Source organism: Rhinopithecus bieti, unplaced genomic scaffold, assembly GCF_001698545.2.
Source record: "Rhinopithecus bieti isolate Rb0 unplaced genomic scaffold, ASM169854v2 scaffold_19018, whole genome shotgun sequence".
Taxonomy (NCBI): domain Eukaryota; kingdom Metazoa; phylum Chordata; class Mammalia; order Primates; family Cercopithecidae; genus Rhinopithecus; species Rhinopithecus bieti.
In genome coordinates, this window is record NW_016809658.1 from 2,740,393 (window position 1) to 2,752,638 (window position 12,246).

At 40.7% G+C, this 12,246-nt stretch overlaps 1 protein-coding gene across 3 annotated transcripts in view; it reads left to right on the forward strand.

The window, feature by feature from the left end:
* The first annotated feature begins 5,284 nt into the window (after positions 1-5,284).
* The window catches only part of PELI1 (pellino E3 ubiquitin protein ligase 1), a 66,256-nt gene continuing 59,294 nt past the window's right edge, over positions 5,285-12,246 (forward strand). Inside the window, exons 1-2 of one of the 3 annotated variants that reach the window (XM_017890034.1) lie at positions 5,286-5,733; positions 6,290-6,494. The gene's annotated coding sequence lies outside the window, so the exon portion shown is untranslated. Of the gene's footprint in view, positions 5,734-6,289; positions 6,495-12,246 lie in introns of all 3 variants that reach the window. The other 2 variants (XM_017890033.1, XM_017890032.1) reach the window with 2 other exon arrangements.

A 12,246-nucleotide genomic window follows, 5' to 3' on the forward strand; every position in this document is an offset into this window, starting at 1 on the left:
TCCCAGGATTCACTTTCTTACTGAAATGACTAGATATCTGAATATACCAAATTGGAAACTGCAGATAAGCAACAAAAGGATAGCCCCTCTGGTGAAAGAAATTTAGGTGTTTAACTAGATATGTAGACTGAGCATATGGTAATTGGAGGTGCACTCATTTTCCATGACTCAACTGTCCTGAATTCAAAAGACTGTAGATTCTGAAGAAATGTACGGAAAGTATGGTGGAGGTAAAGTCACAATTTCACAAAGGAATCTACAGATTTTGATATATGTGAATGTCACCATGATTTTCTATACCTGACTTTGGAGAACAAACCCGAACGTATGTCTAACCTGTGGGCCATCTACCTTATTACCGTGGTTTGGTTTCAAAGTACTACATATTGACTGAGAATCTGCTGCATTCCAAGGCTGGGCTAAGCACTTTACATGTGTTTTCTCCTTCAAGAAAAACTAATTAAACTAATAGTAAATGATATCCATACGAAAGATGCTATATGCCTGGAATTTTAGTGACAAATATAGGAACCGCAGAACTATGTTGAAATTGCTGGCCACACGTGTATTACTTGATTCTGAGAAATATGCTCTATTTCATGAAACTTCTATAGGCTTGTGAGTCTGATTAGATTCAGCTATACATAACACAGTATAAAATAGCAATGTTCTTATACAAGATAGAAGTTTGTTTCTTGGCTGGGTATGGTGGCTCACGCCTGTAATCCCAGAACTTTGGGAGGCTAAAGTGGGAGGATTGCTTGGGTCCAGGAGTTCAAGACCGGCCTGGGCAATATAGCAAGACCCTGTCTCTATTTTTTTAATATAAAAAAATTTAAAAAATAAAACAAGCTTGTTTCTCACTTAAAAGAAGTCAGGAGGTAGAGTCCAGAGCTGATATGTCAGCTCCATGGTCATTAGGGACACAGATTTCTTCCATATTTCTGCTTCTCCATTCAAGCTTTTTATTTTTAAGATTTCATGTTATCTCCACTATTCACTTATTAGCTATATCTGTTTTTTTTGCATTTTTAATGACTGCTCTAAGGTTTAGATTATGCATTTTTAACTCACCACAATTTACCTTCAAATAATAGTATAATACTTCGTGTGTAATATAACACCTTTCTGTACAATTCCACTTCCTCCTTCCATCCTTTAAGCTATTGTTATCAAACTTTACATGTTTAAAGACTTCAGCTAGAATTTTGTCCCTTATATATAAATGCTGACAGAAATCTTTAATTATGAACCTGATAATACAGTCTTGTCATTTTTATTTTAAAGTCAGTTATCTTTTTTAAAAAAAATTCAGTCAGGGGGAGAAGTTTTTTATAATTACTCATATATTTACCATTTCTAGCACTCTTCATTCTTTAATATAAATCCAAGTTTCCAAGAAGCGGCTTTAACATTTCTTGCAGTGCAGTTCTGCTGGTGACATCTTCACAGCTTTTGTTGTCTTAAACTTCATTTTTGAAAGATTATTTTCTCTAACTATAGGATTCTCTGTGTCACGGTGTTTTGTTTGCTTGTTTTGAGACAAGGTCTTGCTCTGTCACCTAGGCTGGAGTGCAGTGGCGCGTTCACAGCTCACTGCAACCTCGACCTTCTGGGCTCAAGCAATCCTCCCACTTCAGCCTCTGGAGTAGCTAGGACTACTGGCTTACGCCACCACGCCCAGCTAATTTTTGTATTTTTTTGTAGAGACGGAGTTTTGCCATGTTGGCCAGGCTGGTCTCGAACTCCTGAGCTCAAGGGATCCACCCGCCTCGGCCTCCCAAAGTTCAGGGATGGTAGGCATGAGCCACCATGCCAGGCAGGTTTTTTTTTTCAGCACTTTGGAAATGCCTCTTCATGGTCTTCTGACTTGCACAGCTTCTGATTAGAAGTCTACTGATGTTTTGTGTTTATTCCTCTATCCATAATCTGCCTTTTTTCTCTGGCTGCTTTTAATATTTTCTTATTGTTGGTTTTCAACAATTTAACAGTGAAGGTTTTACAGTGGTTTTTGGGAGTATGTGTTTACTCTGCTTAGGGGTCATTGAGCTTCTTGAATCTGTGGGTTTATAATTTTCATCAAACATGAAAATATTTTCAGCTATATTACTTCAAATAATGTTTCTGTCACCCCTCTGACCCATCTCTCATCTGGAACTCCAATAACACAAATATTAGAGCACTTGGTATTATCCCATAGATCACTGAGACTTTGTTTTGGGGGTTATTTTTTCATTTTTTTTTCTTTGTGTGCTTTCTTTTGGCTAGATTCTACTGCTATGTCTTCAAGTACACTAATCTTTTCTTCTGAGTGTCTAATTTGCTCTGTGCCTAATCTGCCTCTGAGTCTTAATCCCATCCAGTGAAATTATTTCAGAAGTTGTCATTTTAATTTCTAGAAATTCCATTTTTTATATCTTTGATTTCTCTCTTTCAGCATACTGAGCATACTTATCATAATTGTTTTAACACTGTTGACTGCTAATTCTATGATCTCTGTCATTTGCGGCTTTATGTTGACTGACTCTCCTCCTGGTGGTAGATTACTTTCCTGCCTCTTTGTATGTCCTAGTTGTCTTGCTACTTCCCAGGCATTTTCATGATCTTCCTGCCTACACCTTAAGTGCTGATGTTCTCTAAGCACTGTTCTCTATTATTGACTCCACTTTTTCTGCTGTGCATACTCTCCATGGGTGATCTCATCCGTTGCCATAATTTCAACAGCCATTTATATGATGGTATATTCCAAGTATATCTTCTGCTGCCCATATCTGTCTCCAGGGCACAAGAGTCATGTACATAACTGACCACTAGACCATAAGCACACAATCCAAAAATCTGGGATCCATCCTTGGCTACTTCCTTGTAGTAGACACTGTGGTCCACTTCTCAGGCTCCATGCTTCTTTTTCTGGGTAATCAGCTCAATTTTCACTGGGATATTTGCACCTCATCACCACAGCTTTGGTAGAAGTTGACTTCTGTGGCTCTAAGGGTACGCACTTGTCTTCATCCTAAGATAATTATCCTTGTGCCATTTCCTGGCAGCCATTTTTGGTTTATGTAGGTACATGTGACTAAATCGTTGAGGTTTCTGGGAAAGGAGTTTTCTTTCCTTTACAAAAGAGCTTCCAAAAGTGATTCTTTTTCTTATTTCTTCTTGGCCCTAAATAGCAAAACTTAAAACTATACGAGTTGTTCAACGTTCTTAAAGAAAAGAATTTTCAACTCAGAAAAAAAAAAAAAACTATACGAGTTGTTGGCAACCATCATTTGACAATAAAGCTAATACTAAAGAAGAAAAGCAATTAAAATGAGGCAAAAAAGTGCCTTTAATGAAATCTCTGAGTTGTTGAATCAGTCCTCCCTACAGCCTGGCTTTTTCCTGAACTTTCTAGCTAGATGGTTCACTGAATCTCCATTATTGGTTAAGCCAGTTAGAGCTGGGTTTTCTGCTGCTTTCAACCACAAGCATGATAATTCATAACTTTCCTTTTCCCTTCACCCCACACATAGGCAATTAGTCACTATGTTCTATATTCTATCTCCTGAATAGTGTCTGATTACCCTCAATTTTCTCTTCTGCCACTGCCTTGCCTTAGCTCAGTCTCTCATGGTTTTTTCCCCTGTAATACTGTAACAGGTCCCATACATGCCACACTCCATAGAATGATCTTTCTAAAATGCATATCTTATCAAAATTTCGTCTGCTTACAATCCTTGTGTGGCTTCCCATTGTTTCCACGAAAAGGTCCATGTTTCTTAGCATATTGTGCAAGATTCTTCATTACCTAAGCCGTCTCCCCTTACCTTTTTCAGTGTCTCCTCTTGCCACTCCAACTCCATTCTACTGCCAGCAATGCAACTATTTGCTGAACCAAAATACATTTGGGTCTCACACCTCTAGGTCTTTGCACTTGCTGCTCTTCCCAACACCACCCCCAATGCTCTCACCCACCTCTCTTCTCCTCCTCCCCTACCAAAATACACAAACATGCTAATTCCTAGTTATCTTAAGTGATCTTTGAAGCATTTCCTGATTTTTGCCCACATCTAGGGGTAGCTGTGCACTTTCCTATTGTAGTATTTCTCATATTAAGTCTATTTACCTGTCTCCTCCTTTGCATAGTAAGCACTTTGAAAATAAGAATGTTTCTTTTACATTTTTGAATCTCTATTTCTGGGGCTCAATACAGTGCCTAGCACAAGTAGACACTCAACAAGCATTTTTTGAATGAGTATATAATTATGTAGTCTGTAGATATAAGGATTTCTGATCTTGAGACTCTCTGTTTGAAAACCTGCTCCAAAAGTTCGTCTGATTCCTAAGCATTAATCTTTTTCTTCCAGGGTGTGGGGTTCTACCTAGGCGGAGAAGGAAAACAAAAGAGCTCAGAACGCGTTGCCTTTAGCTCTCTGGAGAGCCAGTAATGTGTCCTGCCTTTCTCCACCCTCCTCCCTACCACCTATCCACACCTGGGTGCCCAAGATGGGTGTAGACTTAGCTGACCAGCCCAACAACATACTCATACCTTGGTTCAGACTTCTCTTATTACCAAACTAAAGTTGGCCAATACACATAAACAATTTTCAACTTGTCTTTTGAAAGTATACTTTATGAAATCTGTATATCTTAAAAATTGTAGGCCTTAAAATGAACGAACCCGGATTCTTTTATAGTAATCAAGTAAAATATAGGGATCTTAATCCTGTACTTTGCTAATCTTAAAGTTAGATGTGATTAACTGAGCAAAGTAATTAATTACGGGATTTTGATAGTGGCGATATTCGTAAGTTTTATAACCTAATTGTTGAATTACTGGAAACAACTACATTTCAACAAGCCTTAGGTAAAGAAAATTGAATTTAGACAGAGAAGACTCAATTGAGGGAAATGAGGGACAGTGGTATTCGTGATTTAGGGTTTGTGGAAGATAAACTAGGCAGCAGGGAAGACCGAAATATCGGGAGGAAGTCAGGTCTCACTGGACACTTATGACTGGTGAGGCTAGGAGTTCGGGGTGGAGCGAAGTAGGAAGGACCGGCTAAGGGGTGGATCCCCAACAACACCAGAATACAAGACCGCCCTTGTTCAGCCAACAGCGGCACTGAACACGTTCGCTAAGTGTGTCGGTGACCATGGTAACGGTGGGAGGGGGGCGGTCCAAACCTCGCCCTCGAGCATGCTCAGTGCAGAGCGAGCCTGGTCGGGTGCTGGACAACAATGAATCCCTTTTTTCTTCAGCTGGAGAACTACAATTCCCAAGAGCCTTCTCGGCGCGACGACACCGCCATCCGCTGTGGCCCTGCCCCGTCCCCTCCCTCAGGCCCCGCCCTCCGGTTAGACCCCTCCCCTCCCTGCGAGTGTATGTCAGTGAACCAGAGGCAGTGTGAGGCGGAGGGACCGTCGGGGGGCGCCGCCGCCTCCACCAGCAGCAGCAGCGGCGGCAGCAGCAGCAGCAGCAGCAGGAGCGCCAGCCCCGCGGCGCGGTCGAATTGGTCCCCAGCCCTCCGGGAGTGCACCACAAAGCAGCCCCAACGCCTCTCCCTGCTTCCGCGGCTCCTCAGCGCTCGACTCCGTGGTCAACTTCCCCTCGCTGGGCTCGGCTGGCTGGCGCGGAGGGCAGCGGCGGAACGGCGGGCTGTCTGCTCGTGCTCCCCGCGCACAACACTTCAGCCTCTCGCCTCGGGTCTCAGGGGCCGCGCTGGGATCCCGGCCACCAGCAATTGTCCGGTAAGTGTGGCCGCGGGGCGCCGCGGGAAGGATGGCGGCGGGGCCGCCGAGGGGCGCGGGGAGGGCGGGCGCGCAACTTCCTCGGCTGCTTCCCCGTCGGCCAGCCAGCCGGCTCTCCCCGCCCGCCTGCGCGCCACCGCGGCGGCGGGGAGCGGAGTTTGCGGCGCCTCCATCCCGCGCCCTGGCAGGAGGAAGCGCCTTTGTCAGGAACCGGCCCTGTGCGGCCTCCCCCTCCGCCCGGGAGCGGGGCGTGCGGCGGCCAACTCCGAGCCCCGCGCCTGGCTGGCCGCGCGCTCGGGCTGCGAGAGGGGAGCTCTGCGGGTGGCGGGTAGGAGAGGGAAATGGGAGAAACAAAAGGGGCGGTGGGTTTCCCTTTTGTTTGTGCGGATCTGATAACTTCTTTTCCTCCCTTACATAACGCAGACTTTCAAGTTAGTAATTCTTTTTATTGTTACGATTGTTGTCATCATCTCTGCCTGTCTTTCACATTTCCTTTCATCTTCGGATCTCAGAGCATTTTAAACACGCTAATTAATTTCACCCCTGGGTCCCCTAGGAAACAAGTTAATACGCCCGTTTCCCCAAGTGAGTAAACTGAGGTCGTGAAAAGCTCTCTGATGGATACGCTTGATCTTTTACCGCGCCTGGTATCTGAGGATATGAAAGCGTTTATGAGGAAGAACCCGTTCTCCAATGCCCTGTGGAAAAGTTAAAGATGCTCATTTTACTTACAGGTTAACTGAAGTCCAAAAGATGTCTAGGTAATTCTTACGTAGTTCAAACCATAATTCTTCTTACATAGTGTTTGAATCTTAAAACCTTTAAAGACTCACTGAAAAATGCTTCGAGTAAGGAAATTAATGTAAATCATAAACTCACGTCACCATCTACTTTTATTTTTGTACGTGTAGGTCTCTTAGAGGCAAGAGAGCAAGAATGGGACAGAGGGCATAGGTTTTTTAAAAATGTACATTTAACAGATTTTAATCACTACACACAAGGAAATGTGCCTTGGTTTTAATAGCACCAACAATATTCCTGTCGTTTAGTCATCAAACAGTGTATCAACAAATATTATTGAGAACTTTATTCGTAAGATGCTGGTTGTGCTAAAAACTGAAGCTTTATACTTTATAGATAAGAAAAGGTCATCTGTTTCGGTTCACAGGCTCTTTGCTTTTTCTTACTCTGCAAAATGTTACTTTGTTTTCATTGCACATGATCTTTTGTTTCAGAAATCGCATTGTCCTTTACTGTGTTGAATATGTATTACTCTCACACTTAAGGAGAAATGAATTTTTTATTCAGTTTGCTTAATAGGGTGAATTTAAAATTTTTTAATTGTGGAAAAGGTTCACTTTATTCAGTTCTGTTTCAGTTTACGATGCATCTTCTTTATAGCCAACAGAAAATATTTTCTGAGTGATCAGATTTACATGTCTCAAAACATTGTTCTTATTGTGCAAATACAGTATATGAATTCCTTTATTTATATCAGCAACCTCTTCTGGAGAAAAATCTTTAACTCTGAGGACCTTATTTATTTTGTGAGTTTTTATTTCTTCGGTACCAAACTGGAAAGTACCAAAAATTTAAATCAAGCATCACTTCTACTAGCTCTTTCCTCAGGTAAATAATGATCAGAACTGTAGTAACAGTGAATAGTTTCACTTACTCTAAATTCTCTTAAATTTAATTTTGTATTGTGTGGTTGTCCTTACATTTTAGATTTTGGTGGTTGCATCAGAAAATGAAAGTGAGATGTTCGTTATTTTATTTTTTTTCCAGAGCCTTCTAACCTGTTCCCTTTCTATAGTATGTTAGAAGAGATCTTGAGTTTAAAATAAATAATTGGAAAGTAGAACAGTTATATGTATGGAAAGTTGCATGTAGTGAAGTGGTTATAATGTCTCATCTAGTGAATTTACAGGTTTTAAAGAGGAAACTATCACCTAGCTTTTTATTAGCATGGTAGAAGTGCTGTAATGTAGTAGTAGTGGTATTTATTTACTTCTAAAAAGCAAGCTGGAAATTTGCCTCAGTGGAGTTTGTAGGGGGAGAGAATCCATCCTTTACTTAAGATTGACATTTAAATGTTCTTGCAGTTGGTTATGTTGAACTTTTTCTGTGGTATTTTCAAGCTAGATTTACCAGGGACATTTGTACTTTAAGGAAGCTACTAACACCGTCTTGGCTCAGTCACTGGAGTCCCCAGGCAGAAGTTAGTGTTGACTGGCGAAGTCTGGCTTTGCAGGTTTTATAATTTCTTTGAGACCCCTTAAAGGAAATGACTGAAAAGTACGGGGTAGGAAGCTAGTCTAGTACTGCCAAATGCCATCGAGGCAAGTTTCAAAGAGGAAGCCAAAGGATGTTTCCATTTGATTTAGCTTCAGACTCTTCTGGGTTGTCAGAATGTCACTTTTGTATTTTAAGAGTTCTATCATTTCAGAATATGATTCGTTATGGTTTTCTAGTAGGTCAGGTGATAAGGACTGTAGATAGTCATTATGCTTCATGGACAACTAATGTTTTTAGGCAGAAGCTTCTATAGCTGATAAAGATTTTAAGCCAAAGACTTAGAATTGAAAACTAACATATACGTGTACATTTTACTATAATACACCAATGTAGACCTATCCTAGTATTTATTAGGTTAGAAAGGCTTTTATGGATGATTTTATTATACAAATATATTTAACTGTATATATTAAAATTTCTTAATGATTAATATATGATGGCACTGAGGTGGCTTTAGGAGCTCCTTTGGGGGGGAAAAAAGTCCTGTTATTCCAAAAGTTACATTTATGTCTTTGAGGAGAGTAAAGCAGATTTAAAAGCCAGTGAAAAAAGGAAGAAAATCAACGAAGTGAAAAAAACCTGATGAAGATGTTTTTAAATAATACAATATAAAGTTTCCTGGCAGCTTTCATATATAAGGGACAAAATTCTAGTTGAAGTCTATAAACAGTGAATTCCACTTAGCACTTTCTGTTTATAGATTTCTAGCCATCTTTTCCAGATTCCCTCTGAATATATTACACAAGCAAAGTAAATAGAAGTCATTCTTTCAAGGGATTTGGGTTCTTGGAGTTTTTTTACACTTGTGGTAGTGGGGGAGGGGAGTGCTTATTATATTTTCTTAGTTTAAGTGTGACCTGTGCCATAGAATATTTCCCTAGACTAATGTGTGGGAACCTCAAGACAAGAAATATTGGCCATTGAAATATCTGGATATGATTTCAAGTTCTGCCACTAGCCTTTCTTTTTTTTTTTTTCAAATTGTCTTGAATAGATCACTTCTATTTTTCCTTCAAAGGTTGAAAATAACTGCCTAACATACTATGTTTAGTAGGTCCTAAATACTTTTTGTTGTTTAATGAATTTACAGGTAATAAAGAGAAAGCACAGTGTTTCTTGAATGGATGTCAGGGAATTTCTAATTTTTTTCTTTTTTGATAGAAAAAAGTAATCAAAACATAAACATCTCATTGGAGTCTTTCAATTAGCATAGTTACCTTCAGAAATAAGCCTAGAAAAAGAGAGCTTCATCTGGTAGTTTAACAGAAATGAACTGTAAATGACTCCGAGAAGAATTGACAATTTTTTCAGAATGTTGTACCAGATGTTTTAGATTCTTTTTGCCACATAAACTCCGCTTCAGATAATTGAGGTTCTACATAGTACTCTAGTATCACCCCTGTAATACATTTACACCTCAAAATACCAGTTGCAGAAAAATAGAATGTGTTGCTGATGCCTATAAATGGGAAAATCCTGACATCTGTCTTCATCCTCCAGTTAATCTTGACTGTTCATGTAGTTTTTTAAAAAATTAATTCAACATACATGTAATTTACTTCCTTTTCAGAAAATTTGTTGCTAATTTTATTTTATGAGTCTCTTGGGATGTTGCTAATTCTAAAATATGTAATACCCCGGTTTCCCACCATCTTCTACAGTTTCTTTTCTATTATTTTTTTGGCTAGAGTTTTCTTTTCCCCTAAACTGTCTAAAATAAGCTAAGAAATGTTCAAATGTAGTTGACAAGAAACACAGTAATTTATCATGCTAAAATTTCAACATACAAAGTGCAATGAAATCTGTTTTAGAGACAGTACACTTTTGAAGGGGGTAAAGCAGGTACAGCAAATAAATTTCTTTTGGGGTACCAAATCTGATTGTTTAGTGGTGGCTGCCTAGAGTGCCATGTTTAGAAAACTGGGAGTCCTTGTTCAAACTTAGCAGAAAAGAGTACTGTGATTAGCAATTTCTGCTGTTGGTGAGCAGTGGACTTTTGGCATGGATGCCAAATACATTCAATATTTATTGATGCCTTTTACATGTCACAGGTCTAGATGCTGATACCTCACAGACTAAAATCTCTGCCTTCATGGTGTTTACATTCTAATAACAAGACACAAACCATAAAATAAGTAAAATACATTGCGTTTTAAGAAAAATGGCTGGGCGCAGTGGGTCACACCTGTAATCCTAGCACTTTGAGAGGCTGAGGTGGGAAGATCCCTCTTGTCCAGGAGTTCAAGATCAGCCTGGGCAACATGGTGAGACTCTGTCTCTACAAATAAATTTTTTAAAAAATGAACTGTACACTGTCCCAACTACTCAGGAAGCTGAGGTGGGAAGATCACTTAAACCTGGGAGGTTGAGGCTGCCTTGAACCGTGATTGCACCACTGCACTCCAGCCTAGGCAACAGAGCGAGACCCTGCCTCAAAAAAATAAAAATTAAAAAAATAAAAGAAAAATGATCTGGTTTCTTCAAAAAATTAATAGCAAGAAATAAGAGAGGGAGGGAAAACTATAAGATTAAAAGAGACTTAAGAGGCTTATCCACCAAATGCAATGTATGAACCTTAGTTATATCCCGCTTTGAGCAAACTTAACTGTAAAAAGACGTTTATTCAAAATTGGGGAGATTTAGACTCTGGATATTTAATGAAAAGGATTTGTCCATTTTTTTCAGGTGTGAGAATGTATTTTTTTTTAAGTGTTCTTTTAGAGATATATAATAAAGTGTTTACAAGTTAAAATGTGATGTGTGGGTTTTTACTTCAAAATATTGAAAGGGAGAGGAACATAGATGAAACAAGATTGGCCATATATTGAAAATTGCTGAAGGTAGATGCTCTATGGATACATGAGGTTTCTTACTTCCTCTTTAGTTTTGTGTATGTTTGAAATTTCCCCTAATAAACAGTTTTACACACAAACAGGAAAATAAAGCAGGGAAGAGGAAGGGAGAATACATGGGATATGAGTATGTGGTTGGAAGGGGGATGCAGTTTCTTGTTTTTTGTTTCTGAGATGGAGTTTTGCTCTTGTCGCCCAGGCTGGAGTGCAGTGGTGTGATTTCAGCTCACTGCAACCTCTGTTTCCTGGGTTCAAGTGATTCTCCTACCTCAGCCTCCTGAGTAGCTGGGATTACAGGCGTACGCCACCACACCCAGCAGAGTTTTGTATTTTTAGTAGAGACGAGGTTTCACCATGTTGACCAGACTGGTCTCAAACTCCTGACCTCAGCTGATCACGCACCTCAGCCTCCCAAAGTGCTGGGATTACAGGCGTGAGCCACCATTCCCGGCCAAGATGCAGTTTTAAAGGGTAGTCAGAAAAGACTTCATTGAGAAGATGATAAATAGTTGAGAAAGTGAGTAATGACCTGAAGGAGGTAGCAGAGCAAGCCTTGCACGTCACTTTTTGGAGCAAGACATTATACACAGAGGGAATAGTAAGTACAGTAGCCCTGAGATGGCAGCATGCCTACAACTGCAAGAAACTACAAGAAGACAAGGGTGAGCCAGGCATAGTGACTTGCACGTGTAGTCCAAGCTACTGAAGAGGCTGAGGTGGGAGGATCACTTGAGCCCAGGAGTTCCAGACCAGCCTGAGCAACATAACCTGATCCTGTCTAAAAAAAAAAAAAACGGCCGGGCACAGTGACTCACGCCTGTAATCCCAGCACTTTGGGAGGCCGAGGCAGGCGGATCACGAGGTCAGGAGATCGAGACCATCCTGGCTAACACAGTGAAACCCCATCTCTACCAAAAATACAAAAAATTAGCCAGGTGTGGTGGTGGGCGCCTGTAGTCTCAGCTACTCTGGAGACTGAGGCAGGATAATGGCATGAACCCGGGAGGCAGAGCTTGCAGTGAGCCGAGATCGTGCCACTGCATTCCAACCTGGGCGATGAGCGAGACTCCATCTCAAAAAACAACAACAACAACAAAAAACTAGTGTAACTAGATCACTAGATCAGGGTGAGCATGAATACATAAAATCAGCATCAGCATGGGAAAGGAAGGGTAGAGAAGACTTACATTGTGTAGGGCTGGTTGTCCATCTTGCTTTAAAGTAAAAAAAAATTTTTTTTTTTTTTGAGACGGAGCCTCGCTCTGTCGCCCAGGCTGGAGTGCAGTGGCCGGATCTCAGCTCACTGCAAGCTCCGCCTCCCGGGTTTACGCCATTCTCCTGCCTCAGCCTCCCGAGTAGCTGG